The 16,124-nt window shown below is 46.6% G+C and overlaps 1 long non-coding RNA gene across 1 annotated transcript; it reads left to right on the top strand.

Moving 5' to 3' along the window:
• Positions 1-40: 40 nt before the first annotated feature.
• Positions 41-1,374, top strand: LOC140686683 (uncharacterized). Its single transcript, XR_012060482.1, has 3 exons — positions 41-119; positions 290-643; positions 835-1,374. It is a non-coding gene; the product is annotated as an uncharacterized lncRNA (long non-coding RNA).
• Positions 1,375-16,124: the final 14,750 nt, after the last annotated feature.

The raw sequence follows: 16,124 nt of genomic DNA on the forward strand, positions 1-16,124 counted from the left end.
GAACGGGGCAGAGGAGGTGCCGGACAGCCTGTGAGGTGTCCCGAAAGTCTAGCGAGTCAGCGAGGGATCTTTCATGGAAGCCAGGCTTCCAGTGTGGCCCTGACATTGCCCCTCATTTTGTAAGGACATGGGGACCGGGAAAGGTCACATCACCCTGGGTCGAGGCCTAGCCAAAGGCAGTGATTAGCCTGGAGCCTGTCACAGCAGGGGTGGTGGCAAGGGGGTTAAAAATCGACCTGGAATGTCTCACTTCTAATGTACCTGTCTCCGTTTCTCTCATCTTCCTTAGATATGGTTTCAGAACCATACAGCTTAGCACCCGGAGCAGAGCAGAAGGGATCTGCCAAGGCTTGGGCAGAAGACCCCGATGCCAGACCGGCCCTGAATGTCCCATCAGACAAAAGGGCCCTCCCCAACATTCACAAGAGCACTGATAACTTGCCTTCATGTTATCCACTGGACAGCTTCCGGTCCCTTGCTGCTGTAGCCCCTCCTCTGTCCCCCAGCTTCTTTGTGCCTTGTGCTCACTCTGGTGGCTAGGTGTGCAAACAATGATGCTCTTGGTGGTCCAGTCCACCCTGGATTTCCAGGGAGTTGAGAACTCTCCACCTCTGGGAACAGACCCCAGCAGTAACAAAGCAGGGTGAGTGTAGAAGGGGGTCTCGCACCCATTCATGCAGCACTCATGCCCTCTGCCCACGGAGGGGCTTCCCCGCACACAACAGCCTGAAACTTGGCGTGGCAGCACTCCCTCAGCCTGTCCCCTGCAGCAGTCCTCCACAGACCGGGCAGCATCTGACTCAGCCATGCAGCTCTCACGCGGATATTTTGCAGCCCAAACAGACCAAGACACAAATATGGCAGCAGCAGGCACAAACAGATCAACTCACATCTCCTCCGCTCCAGCCGCAGGCCCAGCTCTCAGGCGCCAGAAGCTCAGGGAGCCTCTTAGATGAACTCTTGTCAGACGCCAGCCTTCTGGAAAAGGCACGACCTATCCTGAGCGACGGCACACGGGAAGACGCACTTCGGCCAACCCTGGAAGAACCCCTCAGTGATGACGAATTCCAAGCCCTCCTGGACATGCTGCCAGGCTCAACAGGGCCTCAGGAAAGCCTTTGGTCGAGCCCAATTCAGCCCTCCTTCCCTGGGGTGCCGAGCCACGGCTGAGAACAAAGGACAAGGAACCAGCCACACTCCTAGGGCTCGGCAGCAAGGGCAAGGCGCCCAGACTGCCTGCACCACTGCGTGACCTCCCTCAGCCATGCCGTGTACGCAGGGCACTCTCGAGATGCACGGGCACTAGCAGGGGCATCCTCCCTGATGTCAGAAGGGATGCTAGCATGCCAAACATCAAGAGGATGGCCCAAGTCCTCTTGCATTAGAGGTCAATTTGCGGATTCTCTCTGACATTTCCTTGATCCAATAAACCTGGCTTTGAACTCAACGCAAAGTCTTTGGCTCTGTTTTGGTCCCTTTGTAGTCTGGGCCCCAGCATGCATGCCACTCCTCAGAGATTCACCATGTCCCCCGTTGCCTGGGAATGAATGGGAAGGGGGTCGGGGGCCCTTGATAAGAATCCAGCTTCTACTTGCAAACTAGATTCTCTTGGAATCCCTACAACAATGAACCACAATTACTGGGATTCTAGGAGAAAGAGAGCTTCCATTAGGGCCAGTACAGGGGAGCACCGTTACACAACACTCCTAGCACTTTTCTTGGTTCCCAGATTATAGCCAGATTATTCTCAGCAGGGCTCCAATTAACCAAGGTGCTGGGGATATCAGGCAGGCAATCAATCTCTCTCCCTCTCTCACACCCTCCATCACTACCTCCCTCTATTATGTGTCTCCTTCTGCCTCTCACTTGTTCTCTCTCTCTCTCTCTCCCTTTCTTATGGTCTCTTGGCCACAAACACTTACAGCGCACATACCCACACAAACACACAAGCATCGTTTGAACCAAGTGCTGGTAAAATTAGACTCATCCCCAATTGTTGCTGAAGAAGCTCGCAGTCTCCATCTCAGTGCACATGGCTGAGTCTCATGAACAAGGGTGGCAAAAGAGTACACTAAAGACGGCCCATTATGTGTTTTGCGTTTCCATGTTTCAAGGGTCTAGGGCTTAGACTCAGTTCAAATGTCAGTTGGGTTTGTATGTTCCAGCCAAAAATTCCTTCCTAGCACAGCTCTGCCACCATTCCCTAGGAAGCTTTGGAATTCCCCTTCTCCTTCTCTTCTTCCTCCTCTTACTGCTTGTCCTTGATTCCCCCACCCCTCTCATCCCCCTCCCCCATCCACATCCCTTCCCTCTCCTCCTGTCCAGGTATTCGATTGTTGAAAACACACCCTCGCTTCCCATCTCTATTCTACTGGGTCCATCATGGCTGAGGCAGGGCTACCATTGCACTCCCCAACGTGATTTGAGTTGTTTGTCTCTTCTCCCAAGTGCTGGTGCCGGGCCCTCCTTTTCAGCTCTGGTTTCTTGCCTGACTTTCCCGGACTCGCGCTGTCCAGAGAAGGAATAATTGTCTACAGATAGCTTGGTTCCATGTCTTTTCACCATCAAACGATTTTGCCTTGCTTCCCTTTTGGCGGCTTTGCTGGCTGGGAAGTTCGCTTAGGAATGCATTCCGTCCGTTTCCGTGGACCGGATTCCCGATGGCGGAGCACCCGATGCCTTTGGGCATGCGTCTTTGGGGCTGCTGGAGAGCTTCTGACCTGGGTTGACCTGGGAGATGGCCCCAGGCGACTGAGGGCTGCTCCCCGCTCCCCTCCCCCTCCCGCTCTTCCCCAACCACTCTCCCTCTTCTCCCCTCACCCACCCACCATTGGAAGTTGCACTGGGGCTGGCTTCCCTGGGAGACAGGCTTGCCAAGAGAATTGCTTGGACGTAGCTGGGTGTAGCTGCCATGTTTTGGCCTGGATGGACATTAGGGGACCGGACCCTCATCAGGCCTCCCTGGAAAGGCTTTGAAGATGCTGGCAGACAGGAGGGGCAACTAGCCATGTTGGATTCGCCCAGGACAAGCCTCGCACGTCGAAGCAGCCTCATGTGGCCCACCTAGTGTGGTAGTGGGGTCTGCCCCTTTCTTCTGGCACTCCCTGGCCCGTGAGGAAGGGGGCGGGCTTCACATGACAGCTGGAAAAGTTTCCAAAGTTTGTGACCAAACAGCATGACCCGTGTGTCGAATCCTGTGTCCGTCGTCGCATTCAGCCTTTCTATTGGAATGAGCGGGACCTCAGCCTCCAGTTAAGGAAATGCCTCAGGCCTGGAATGCAATGAGGTCCAGGAGATGCCGAGGGAAGTGGGAAGTACATACCAGGAAGCTAGGCCCTGCACACTGGAAAGAACAGTGGGGCCAAGCCTTGTCACCACGAACCCAGGGCCGGGGAACGCCAGGGAGAGCAAACACTCTGTGGAACGGGAAAACGTGTGAAAACCAGAGAGCCCTGGAGTCCATTCAGCCCGGGGAATGGAGGATGCCAGGCTTCCAAATAAAGGTCCTTGCTGGCCTCTGGATTTGCCTTTTAGTCCAAGTCCCCTAACATGGAAACATGGGAAATGGGAAGACTTCAAGGTTCTCAAGGTGGAAGTGGGGGGCTGGGATCCCTAGGCAGCGTTTTCCATAAATAGGGGCGGGGTGTGCCCGATCCCTTGATAAGGCCCGTGTTCCCAGGAACTCAGCATTTGGCCAGCAGCCTCTGTGCCGGACGGGTGTCTCTCCGGCCATGGATGACTCACGCACGTCCAACGGTAAGTAGACATCAGCACCTGGGCTCTCCTGCTAGCTCATCTGAAATGCTTTCCTACCCTCTCAGGGGTGTGGACGAGGGGAGAAATGGCCCCCTGAGACTACAGGGAAGGCTTTGGCTGGGCTGTGTTAAAGGAAGCCATTGGGCCAAATGATTGAGGGTGGCTTGGGTAGTTTTGTTTTTCCTTTCATTGACTTCTTTGGCCCCGTTGAAATGGACATGGGAGCGGTAGCCCTGTGGCCCACCCACAGCTCCTCTCTCAGAAATCCTGATGTGCAACTGCACAGAAAGCTGCATCCGTTGTCCAAGGCTTCCGACTGCAGGAAGCGCATTTCTAGTGGACCACGTTTGGACATTTGAGTTGGTGTCGTTGGTTCTTTCTCATGGTGGTTAAGCAGTTCTGTCTTGGCTTGAGTTCCATGGGAAAGGGTCCATTTCCCTGCTGTCCCAGGAAATAGTCCACACGCAGAATTCCCAAGAAGCACGGCAGGAGCATAGGTTCCCTTGCCACCAAACTCCACACTAGGGCTCGGGAGGCACTGATCCCAGAAGCCCTTGAATTGCCTCCCACTCGACTCCAAAGTAGGGAGTGGGGCCTGGGGGCACGGGCGCCTGGGGGCACATGTGGGGGTGGGGCTTTCTGAAGGGAAAACCCCCAAGGCCAGGCTACCGTGTGCTCCATGACTTCTGTCCGAAAAAATCTCACTGGAGCTGGCAAGCAGAAAGGGTGCTTGTGAAGGAAGCGTCACTTGGGGTGCACAAGCCATGCCTTGCGTCCTTCCAGGCAGACGCCTTGACACCCTAGTTTGGCACCTGACAGTGGCTAGCGGGGAATTCCTTTCTCAGGAGGGCTGATGTTCTAGTGTTTGAATCCACTTCAGGAAGTCCAAGTCGTCCCGAAGCCCGGGACGTGCCCGATACCACGTCGGGCTTTCCACAGAATGTGTGAAACAAGCACAGTCCTATTCCTCTGCATCACAAAGAACAAGTGTCCACTAGGACAGGGCTCCATCACTCCAAGCTTTCCACAGAGAAAGAATTGCATGTACGCAGCCAGTCCACATGACACGTTGACGTCCAGGATGGGGTGCTCCTCCTCTGTGGTGTCCCAGCCTGGGCACCGTCAGAATCAGGGTCGGGGCACGAGGGCCGCAATGTGGGTATCCGACACCACCTACCCACAAGTGGCCGTGCTTGGCTTGATTTTCAGGTAGTTCAAGCAGGTGTGCCATGGATGTGTGAGGAGCCACAAGGCGGGCTCTTCTAGCTGGCCTAAAGTTCGAGGTCCATCCTGCCAGGGGCCATCCAGACATTCCACGGCTGGCAGCTGGCGGCCGCGTCCCCTGGGTGGGAACATCTTCCACCTATTTGGAACGTGAGCCTTTTGTCCTAGGCCTTCCCAGCTGGTTGCTTCGTAGCTCTGTGGGCTGCCGCTGAGTGGGGTTAGATCCCAAGAGCTTGAACCATTTCATCTTTGCTACTTGGCCTAGATAGAAGGCCCAGGGTCTCCCATTCAGCAGGTCTTTGCGTGTGCTTCCTTTAGATAGAAAGGGATGTTCATCTGTGCACTTGGGTCTTCTCCCCCCCGGCCTCCCGTACACAAAAGGCAGGCTGCCGTAGCCCGTCCCATCACCACCCGGCACCGCCGTTGGTGCAGCTGAACAGATTCCCTCTCAGAAGTTTCCCCCTCTTGTCTTTGGCAGGCCTACGCCCAAGTGGACAGCGGAGAAGGAGGCTGGTTCTGAAGCTCAGTCAAATGGAAGCTCTGCAAGCCCTCTTTCAACAGAACCCCTACCCTGATATCAAGGCCCGAGAAAGCCTTGCCCGAGACCTGGGCAATCCCGAAAGCAGAATTCAGGTAAACCTCCATCTCTGGAATCCTCGTCTCTTGAGGTCCGTGTCCAGATGCCCCCAAGTCAAAGCTGTGTGGAGTCCCAATTCCAGGTCGGGAAGCTGGCGGCCAAGTCTTAGCCTGGCTTCGTCTCTCGTGCGTTGGGAGGGACCCGAAGATAAGCCAGCCAGCATCTGGGAAATGGGGGTCCTCTAAAGAGCATCTGTGCTAAAGGGTTTGTACATGGCTTCCGAGATCAATATGCAATTGGCTACAGACACTTGGTGGTGGAGGTCACACTAGGGAGAGGACCTGTCTCCTCCCCTTGGTGCTCCTGGCCTGAGTGCTTGAGGCAAGCCAGGACTCCACTCCCGAGAAGGAATGGCTGTCCCTTGGGAGAACAGGGCCAGGGGGAGCTGAGTGGCCCTGGGTCCTATGCCAACGGGTGGTCAGGAATCCAAGCCCAGGGAATGAGGGTGCGTGAGGCGGCTTGTGCCAGGAGTTCGGTCCTTTGTTCCTCACCCCCGAGGCACTACCGCTGCCCAAGGCGTCCTGTCTGGTCAGCTGGGAGAAGAGTCCTGAAAGGGGAGAACCGCAGGAGTAGGATCACATTGCCTGCGAACTTTCAAGGGGCACTAAAATGCGCAGGCTTCCCTTACACAACTGACTGGCAGGTTCAACATCCTGCCCAACCAGCCCCATCAGAGATGCCTACAAATGCACACACACATGCCCACACCCTCACCGACACCCATACCTACCCCGATGGCCACACCTTTACCAACCCCAACCCCACCACCCCAACACCCGGCCCTCCCCTAATCCTCACCCGACGACACCCGACCTCACTTTGCTGCGCCTTACACTTCTCCACGTCACTGCACTCCACTCCACTCCATCCACACCTAACTCTGCATTTGTTTCTTGGGGAACGAGGAAGGCAACATGTGGCTTCACAGTTGAAGACAGTGACACCGATTTCAAAGGTGGGGATCGGGTACCTAAGAACCTCTAGACATGGAAGCAGCAGGAACTTACATTCCTGAGAGCTCCCTGTCAAGGAGTCATTTCCGGGCAGCATGGGGTTTTCAGGAGGTCGCCCGCATTCAGTGAATTTTGGACAAAAGCTCTCAATTATCCGTGCTGTGTTAGGAAAGGGTGCTGTCCTTGGGGCTAGAAGGGAGAACAGAGGAACATTCCTCAGGCAATGAGCATGACCAAAAAGGAGGCACAAAGACTCAGAGGGAGCAAGTGAGAGAAACAAGAGAGAGAAATGGACACAGGGACAGAGACAGGGACTGAGAGAAAGGAAAAGAGCAACAGGCAGAAACAGGTAGACGGACAGAATAGGAAAGTGAGACTACCAGGCCAACAGGGACCGTGGCAGGTTTGACAAGAATGGAAAATGTCAAGAGAGACAGAGAGCTAACCAGAGGGAGAAAGAAACGGAGAGAGAGAGAGAGATGATCAGGGAGAGTGGGTCGGGGGAGGAAATGAGGGAAAGTGAGAGGAGGAGAGAGAGTGAGAATATTAGCAAGCTCCTTCAGACTGACTTTGGGAAAGGAAACATTGTCTCCTGCCTCAAGGGTTTTAGTCTTTGGATTCCAGAGGGAGGATGGCAGGGGAAATGCTGATTTTCTTCCGTGCGGATTGTGTTTTCTGGAATCCTGTGCAGTTCTTCCGAGGTGAAAGCCATAATCTGTGGCAAGTTCAGTCCCTTTGGGGGCTAAATCCTTCCCCTGGGGGCACATGGAGTCTACAGTTTGTCCATTCCTTGGCTTGTCTGTTTGTTCTCTTGTGAATCACTGTGATAGCTCTTGAGATCTATCCCTAAGCTTTTGAGTGACAAGGGTTTTTGTCCTTCTACTTAGGTTTGGTTCCAAAACCAATGAAGAAGTAGCCTAAGTCAGAGCCGACCGCCATCAGAGAACATCTTACCAGACAGGCAATCGCATCATGAGCACGAGCCTCAGGCTCTGACTCAAGGTGAGTCCCTGGTTTTCCAAAGGCCTTTTCCCAGTAGGGTTCCTGGAGACAGATTCATCTCTGAACGTGGGTGACAAGGAGTCAGCAGAGAAGCCTTAGGAGAGGAAACGAGCCTTCCTGGCCCTTGCACTGCTGGTGCTCAGACCATGAGCATCGTGGCCCTGTGTGGAGGGTGGGGTCTTGCATGGCCAGGAAGGCTTTAAATCCTCTGGTCCTGAAACTGTCCGAAGTGCAGAATTCCCTTCTCTTATCAACTCACAAAAATGTTCCTCCATCTCCTTTGCTCCTTTAACAAGCTTTGTTCCAGCATTGGCCCATCAGGGCTTCAGAACACTCCAGAAAACATGCTGGGAAAGCAACCAAACAGCAAACTAGAGAAACAAGCAAACAAACATTCATGCAATAAATAAATTTTTAAAAGTGAATAATTAAAATAAAAAATGGGAACCGTGAGTGTGTTTGTGGGTGTGCCTGTGTGGGTGTGTCTGTGTGGATGTGTCTGTGTGGGTGGGGGAATGCATTGTGCCTGTGTATACTTATACATACACATGATAATACACTGTAGACATCTAGATAGTTATATGTACATAAAAATATATGTGTATAGATAATCTATCTATCTCTCTATTTATATTCTATCGATCAATCATCTATGTAAATCTATACCTACCTATCTCTCAATCTATCTCTCTCTCTCTATACCTATCATCTATTTATCTAACTATCTATGTATCTATCTATCTATCTATCCCTCTGTCTCTCTATCTACCTACCTATCTATCTGATTTGCCATTTGCTACATACGGCAGATTTTGTGTGCACTGAATATGAAGTGGGCTTCAATATCCTCTCTTCTTTTTTGCGCTCCTTTAGATCGCCGCCCAAAGGAGGCCCTGACAAAGTGCACATTCATCTCACCCTCTCAAACAAGGATCCTCGTGCAAGCCTTTGAGAGGGACCGCTTTCCTGGCATTGCCACCAGGGATAATTGGCTCGTCAATCGGGACTTCCCGAACCTTGGATCTAGGTAATGTCTCAGCAGGTGGAAGACGGTCTGTCCCAAGGCGGGAGGGCCGTTTTACTCCCGCGCTTGTGCTGGATATATGTAGGCACTTCAGATGGTTTTCACTGTGTTTGTGGGTCATTGGGGGTTTGGGGAAAGGGATGGGGTGGGTAAGTTTCCCCATAGGCATTCACTCAGATGCCTGACATGAAGGCATCCATTTCCTGAAGGGGACGGGGCAAAGGAGGTGCCGGACAGCCTGGGAGGGGTCCCGACATTCTCGCCAGTCGGCGAGGGATCTCTCATGGAAGCCAGGCTTCCAGTGTGGCCCTGACTTTGCCCCTCATTTTGCAAGGACCTGGGGACCGGCAAAGGTCACATCACCCCGGGTCAAGGCCTAGCTGAAGGCAGTGTTTTTGCCGAGAGCCTGTCAGACCAGGGGTGCTGGCATGGGGGTTGCAAGGTGACATGGAAGATCTTGCTGTTGATGTACCTGTCTCCCTTTCTCTCATCTTGCCTAGATATTCTTTCAAAAAATAATTTAAAAAGTATACAAAAGAAAGAGAATTTAAATGCAGTCAAGAAAAGACCAAAAAAAATAAAACCACCAAAAAACAAAACAAAGCAAAACAACACAAAACAAGACTGAGTATAAGGAACAACTTCTTTGCCCTGAGACAGTTCAGAGATTGAGTATAAAATGATGGTTCTGTCTTCACTGTGAGGGGCATGCTCCCTGCTGGAAGCTCAGTAGTGAGAGCTTTGTAAAAGTTAACATGCCTGTCAGGACGTTACTCCAGGCACAAAGTGATTCCCTTCCCAATGCCCAGTCTTATCTTAACAGCTGGCTCTTACACTTGGAGTGTTCTGATTCACTGACAAGCAGTTTCCTTTTGTTTTTGCTGATTGGGTAATTTAATAAATATAATTTTGGTCAAAGAATCCATCTGTCAGCTTAGAGTTGTTGGGCCTACAGTTGCTGTTGAAAAAGACATTCATTTGCTAATTTCTATTAGTTCTTCCTAACTTCTAGCATAATAAATGCCATTTGTATGGTCTAAAAGGGTTAAAAAATTTTGATCCCTTTTTGGTCAATAGGTTTAACTGTACACATTTAAAAATACCTTCAAATAAATAATTTCTCTTTTCTTACCAAGGTGTGACCTCTGAATACTATTCTTTTCTACACCATTTGAGATGGTTCAAGCTTTTCAACCTAAACTTTGATTTATTCTTAAGTATTGGTTCCGCACAATGAAAATGTGTGACCCTAGGCCTGTGTACAAGTAAATATGTGGCCATTCCACACGTGAAAAAGAGATAAAAAAATAACTCTGCAGGTTCAAATGAAGCCAGAACAGAAACCAAATTTTTCCTTGCTTTAATCAACAGCATCACAGACTTACCATTACACATGTAAATTTTACAAGAATGTATTTGGTTGAAGGCCCAAACTGAAATTTTCATTTCTATATTCTCATCTGTTACTTTAAATTACAGTGTATTTGTAATTATTAATTTGGTTTAAAGACAAAGATTCACTGGCAGTTTTCAAAGGCATTAGTCCAAGGGAATTTGGATATATAATTTAGGTATTAGACATACTCATTGTAAAAATAGTATGAATTCACACTGAGATTTTCCCATCCTATACAAAATGTTGTATTTCAAGCACTGTAACTATATTGAACTAAATTCTATTTGATCATAATAAAAAAAAATACTACATGATCATCGTTCAACTGTGTAAATAAAGAATTTAGTGAGAAGTAAATAAAAAGCATAATTTCAGCTTTCAGATGACTTACATAGAATTAAAATGTTCTTAAAATAGCTAGAAGTATTCTGACTTCACAGTAATTTCTTGATATTACCCTAGTTATAAGAAGCCAATTAGAGAGATTTTAGCCCAACAAGAATCTAGAGAATTTTCATCTTAAATTGACCCTACACAGGAATGTGCACTGTTTTGGCATTCTGAGTTCTCTTTTCTAGAGACGTCTCAGTGAATAAAGAAGAAATTTATATTTTTATTATATAACTTATTTTCATTTCAAGTTCTTATACAACAAAAACTTAACACCAATGTAGGCAATGTTAGCTACAAAGGACTCAGAATACAGAATATCACATCTCTTTCATAGACTGGGACTCTTGAAAGTGCTCTAAAAACACTATGAGCTTGATTAGCAGCAAAGCATTAGCCTAATGGAAACCTCCCTCCTCCCCTTAAATATGTATATACGTATACACATACTGTAGATCAGTATCTTCTATCGGTCCAACTTAAATTTGACAATTGTTCTCAGAGGCTGTGCAAGGTTGCATATACCATCTACGCTGTCTTAGAGTTCAAGACCACTAGCACCCGAGTGGTTAAGAGAAAATCAATCGTTTAATTAAAGTAAAGAAAAAGCTACAAAGTCATAAAATCTGAATTTCTTTTAAGAGCAGAATAATTGAGGGCTCAGTGAATCACCCAATATATTAACTGTTCTGGGTCCTATAATTTTATTTAAAACTATTTTTTATACATGGAATGCTAGATGCCTTTACATAAATAGTTTCAGCAATTCTAAAACTATAAAATATTCCTTTGAAAAATAGGACAAGTTTTGTTCTGTTTTGTTTTGAAGTTGGAGAACAGTTCGGCAAGGAGTGGGTTTCCTTCTCACAGATGAATTTTGCAGCATCTTCCCCCAGGAGCACGCTGACAGCTCCATCATTCTGCATCTACCAAACCCCCAGGATGAGCCTCTAGGATGGGACTGTACTGCCACCGAGGCAGGCTGGTCTTCTCTCTTCCACACTCCTCTAGCAGCTCCCCATCCCTGGGCATCTTGCAGCAGTGCCTCACTTCCAGAACATGAACTTGACTGGGAAAACCACATCCATTTCAAAATGCAGCATTTTCATCTGTTGGTTGGGTGATTCTTATTGCCCCAGAGATCGGAGTGATCCCTGGAAGAGTCAGAAGTGGAAAGAGTTAGCTACAGCCTCAAATGTTTAAATTCACACATTCAATTTTAAAAGCAGCAGCTCAGGTATATAAGCAAACAAATCACATGGAAACAAAATGTGATTCTTAACAGGACAGAATGGGGAGATTGTCAGAAAGCTGCCTTTTGCTGAATTTCACTGCTAACACTGTGTTTCTAAAACTATAAACTCAGTGGGAACTAATAACCTTTTACAGGGGAAAAATCACCTCTCCAGAGTAGCCTGTATCTTAAATTCCTATTTCACATGTTCAACAGTTAACTGGAAGGAAAAGCAATGCAAGATGATTCAATGTACTTTTTATAAAATCTCAACACATATTTCATTGTCACAAAATAAAATGTTAATGCATACTCCTAAGTATACAAGGATGATATGCTGGTCATCTCTTCACTTACAAAACACAACGCTTTTACTCTCACAAACAACGCTGATCGAATTCAGGCGTGCCAGACTGTAACCTTCCGCTAAGGAAGCGAACTGTTATGTGTGTTACAGATGTAATTAATGAGACAAGCCTGCAAATGATCAGGAATAGAGCCCTCCTTGGGCTGGCCCAGCTTGTTTGAACCCTGTTTCATTTTCTTACACAGCTGTCTTCAGTTCAACTCCATACTACCCCCTCTTCCCAAAGCCCTCATTCTGGCTAGGGTCCCTCACTGCTGTTTCTGTTTCTGCTACCATTTTCTTTAACAAATGCAGCAGTTTGTGCTTGAGACATTCTCCTACATCTGCTCAAGCCATCTTACCATTATTTAAATGTTCTCAGTAACTTCCCTAAGACAGCTAATAGCTAGATAATGCCCTTGTCTTGAGCCTCAGTTTGAGAATCTCATCTCTCTATCCCTAACTAAACATAAACTTCACGATCTAAGCTGAAAATGCACCATATCTTCGCTTAATGCTTTAGCTGTTGCCTCAATGCTTTGTACACATGTGTCTAAGTTTGAACGGACAGTCTTAAATTGTAAACTTGAGTTATGCAGGAATTAGCATGTAATTCTCTGGCCATGGTGATGAACCAAGTTTATTGTATAATATTTTGCAATGGTGACAATGATGATTAAGAGGATGATGGGAAAAGTCGAAGATCTGAATAAATACTGGTGCAGGAGCTAAACAATGCTTCCTATTTCTAACCGTTATTTCTTGGCAGGTATTCTCATTTTGTGTTCCAAGTAAAGGATGAAGAATTACAGGGGTGAACAAGGTCAGCAGATTACTTTCCTACAGTGCACCTCAAAGTATTTAGTATATTAATATCTGTTAACATTCTCCAAATATGGAATAACACACACTCAAGAGTTTCCCAAATATATTTGCTTACAGAACTTTATTTTTCAGGGAGCATCTATTAACATCTTTGAGGATATTGGCTATATACAAAACCAATTTGGGAAAATACACTCTACTGATTCTAAGTACTATTTATAAATACTTCTGTATGTCCTGTGATGTTTAGCATCCTGTATCCTTTGACTATGGATAAATGATAACTGTCACAGCTGATCTGATTCATATTTGGATTTATGTGTGTTTTCATCTTAGGAAGTGTTAGGTGCCTATGTGGAGCCTGATTTACTTCTTGGAAATTAATTGGGAACACCAGTGAACAAGTAATGGCTTTAAGCACAAACATGGGTTATTTTTACTAGTGAACCATGAAAACTCACTCCCAGTCATATATTCTATCATTGCTATTAGAAACTGAAGAGGGAATGTCATGGCCATGTGGCTCTTTAAATGGATTATTCATTTTAACTTGGAGCATTTTAAGAAAATTTCATGTCATAAACATCATATATTGCTTTAACTTGATCATATAAATCATGTCTTCATATTGTATTCACAATTCTGTATATAACTAAATAATTTCACCTTCATTACTCAGCATCTTATTGTCTATTTACCATAATAAGAAAACCTGAAATGTCTTTTAATACAGGAATATGTTTTGGAAAGTAGTAGTAGTATTTGATTTTTTAAAATCTCAGTAATCATAGAATTCAAAAGGATAACCATACATTTCAAAGAAAGACTGAAATTATTATTTCTAAAAAAGGAAAAATGAGACCTCTTGTAAGAGCCTCCCTAAGTTCCTTACACTGATACTTAGTTGATTCTCTGCAAAAATTTGAAGACAGTCATAGCCCATGATCCTGAATCTCTGAGAAAATGCAGATGTAACAGTGGTAAGTATGATTTTCGCCCCTCCACAAGCAAGGGCACTTGAAATAAGAAGTTGCCAAACGTCAAGAACAGAGACATTCACACCATCCGTGGAAGGCTGGATGTATTCAGATCGAGAATAGAAAAAGGAAGATCCAAATCCCTCCAGGATGGTGGGAGTAGAATGATGACGGAGAGGGTGATTTCTTTTAAAAACATGCCTGCATATCTCTGAAGTTACAAATCACAGCAGAACTAAATTTACAAAGGTAGAATTTTGGAAATATACTGTCAAGCCAAAAGAGCAAGCAGTTGAATAATCTTATGTGTGATTCATATGAATAACTTGTTGAAATATAAGGGAAAAAAGGCTGGAGACTGAACTAATGTCCAAAAAGAGAATCTAATTTCCATATAATGACCATAACAGGTTGTTTTTAAGACCACTTTCTCCGGGAAAGTCTTTGAGAATAATTTAAATAGTGGTCACCAGATAGCTTCATCAGCTGGACAGAAAGGTTGTATGTCCAGGCAGAAAAGGCCACTTTGGGACAGCAGACTCTACAGGCCTCCAAAAGCAACTTTAGCCATACAGGATGTGTAAGTGGTGGCTCACCGTCAATCTGATGACTCAGTTACCAGTGGGCTCCTCGACAAAGCCCAGAGACAATTCATTTATAGTAGACACTGGCAGGGTGCATATCCCCTCATTCAACCCCTTCAAAATATGCTGGCCTGACTTCCAACCGCCAGCATCTCCATTCCTTTTCCTGAGGATTTCTCTGGCCTCTAGAATCTGCTTTGTCCACTCTTAGAGAAGGCCAGAAATGCCAGGAAACTAATGTCCCCTGGGGAAAGAGGCCTCCAACAAGGGCTGATGGGAATCAGAGATCAGGATCCCAGCTCCCTCAGTCCTGGAGCACCCAGATTCCCAGTGGGATCAAGTTCAATTGTGGTTCAATTACCACAATGGCTATTTGCTTGAAAATGAAATCTTCATTGAGTTTTTCAATACCTACCAGAGTTTTCTGGGATTGCCTCTCAAATAGACTAATGTAAAAGCAGCTTTTGGAAGGAAAGGGCTTTCTGTAGGAGGTCTCTTTGTCTGGTCAGTAACCTTAAATCAGGCACCCCCATGCCCTGCTCAACCCCTGCCCTAGAGCACCTTTCAAATCTTTTGATCACACAATACCTTGTCTAACAGGTTGGTTGCTTCCTAGATCAAAGAAGTAGAAATGGAGACTAAGTAATCAACAGATGACAAGACCTCTTTCCTAGCTTCCCCTTCAGTCATCTTATGAACAAACTATGTGAACAAGATGGTGTCTAAAGAAAAATCAAAAGAGGTCCACAAGCCTGCATATTCGGGGGGGAGGGGAGAGAAATGACTCTGACCCCCATCTCAATGATTTAACTGAGGTCACTTTCTTTCTCCCTTGAGAACATTCATGATTGAGCAGACTCTTTGGAGTTGTTTTTTATAGACACTAAGTCCACCATCGCCCCAGACTGCCAGCATTCGGATAAAAGGCAACTGTCCTTTCTACCAGCCATTTGTCACTCTTGAGTATTAATTTTTGAGAAGCGAGGTGCTGTACCTGAGTTTGTTAACACATTTTGACGCCCAACATGGGGCTGCACTCTCTCGGTGATCAGGGTCCTCTGGGCTTTCTGGGTTGTAGCTTCTGGTGGTGGCAACACACAGGATCGAGTGTGAAGAGCCAGCCACCTATGGCAAGCTGGCCAGAAGGGGATTCTCAGGAAAGTCCCAGCAGTTGTTGGAAATGTTCATCCTGGGGATTCTGTCCATCTGTCCCCTGCCCAGCACTGGCTGTCAGTTTTCTCTTAAGGTTGGTGGGGATGAATTCTAAGTTCTAAACTGAACTTTAATATTTGAAAGCAAACCCTGGATCTCACCTGTTAGAAGTAAAATTGTAATTGTAAACTTTCCTCTAGGACTTCTTCAATCACAGTCTAAAATTGAAAAACAAATCAGGTTAGTACTGAATTAAAAGAAACAAAATAGAATCATTCAGAGGCGCTGCAGAAACCTCACCTGCATCTGTTCATACGTGATGCCCTCCTCCAGATCAAAGATGGAGGGTAGATCTGAAATAGACAAATTATTTCATCTGGCACTTGGTTCATGTTTTTTTAGTTGGGTTTTATTGGCAATTATAAGCGGGCAGTGAAAATGGTCAATTTCTTAATGATGAAGACGAGTACTTAGAAACACATCCAAATTATCTTGGCTTTGAATACTCAGATGCTTTGTTTCTCTTCCTTTAATAGCTTTCCTCTTTTGGGGTGGCCTTCAAAAAATAATACTCAAGATTTAAAGGCGTCGGATAAACTGGCCAATTAAGTTTTGTGTGTGTGT

Source organism: Vicugna pacos, chromosome 17, assembly GCF_048564905.1.
Source record: "Vicugna pacos chromosome 17, VicPac4, whole genome shotgun sequence".
Classification (NCBI taxonomy): Eukaryota; Metazoa; Chordata; class Mammalia; order Artiodactyla; family Camelidae; genus Vicugna; species Vicugna pacos.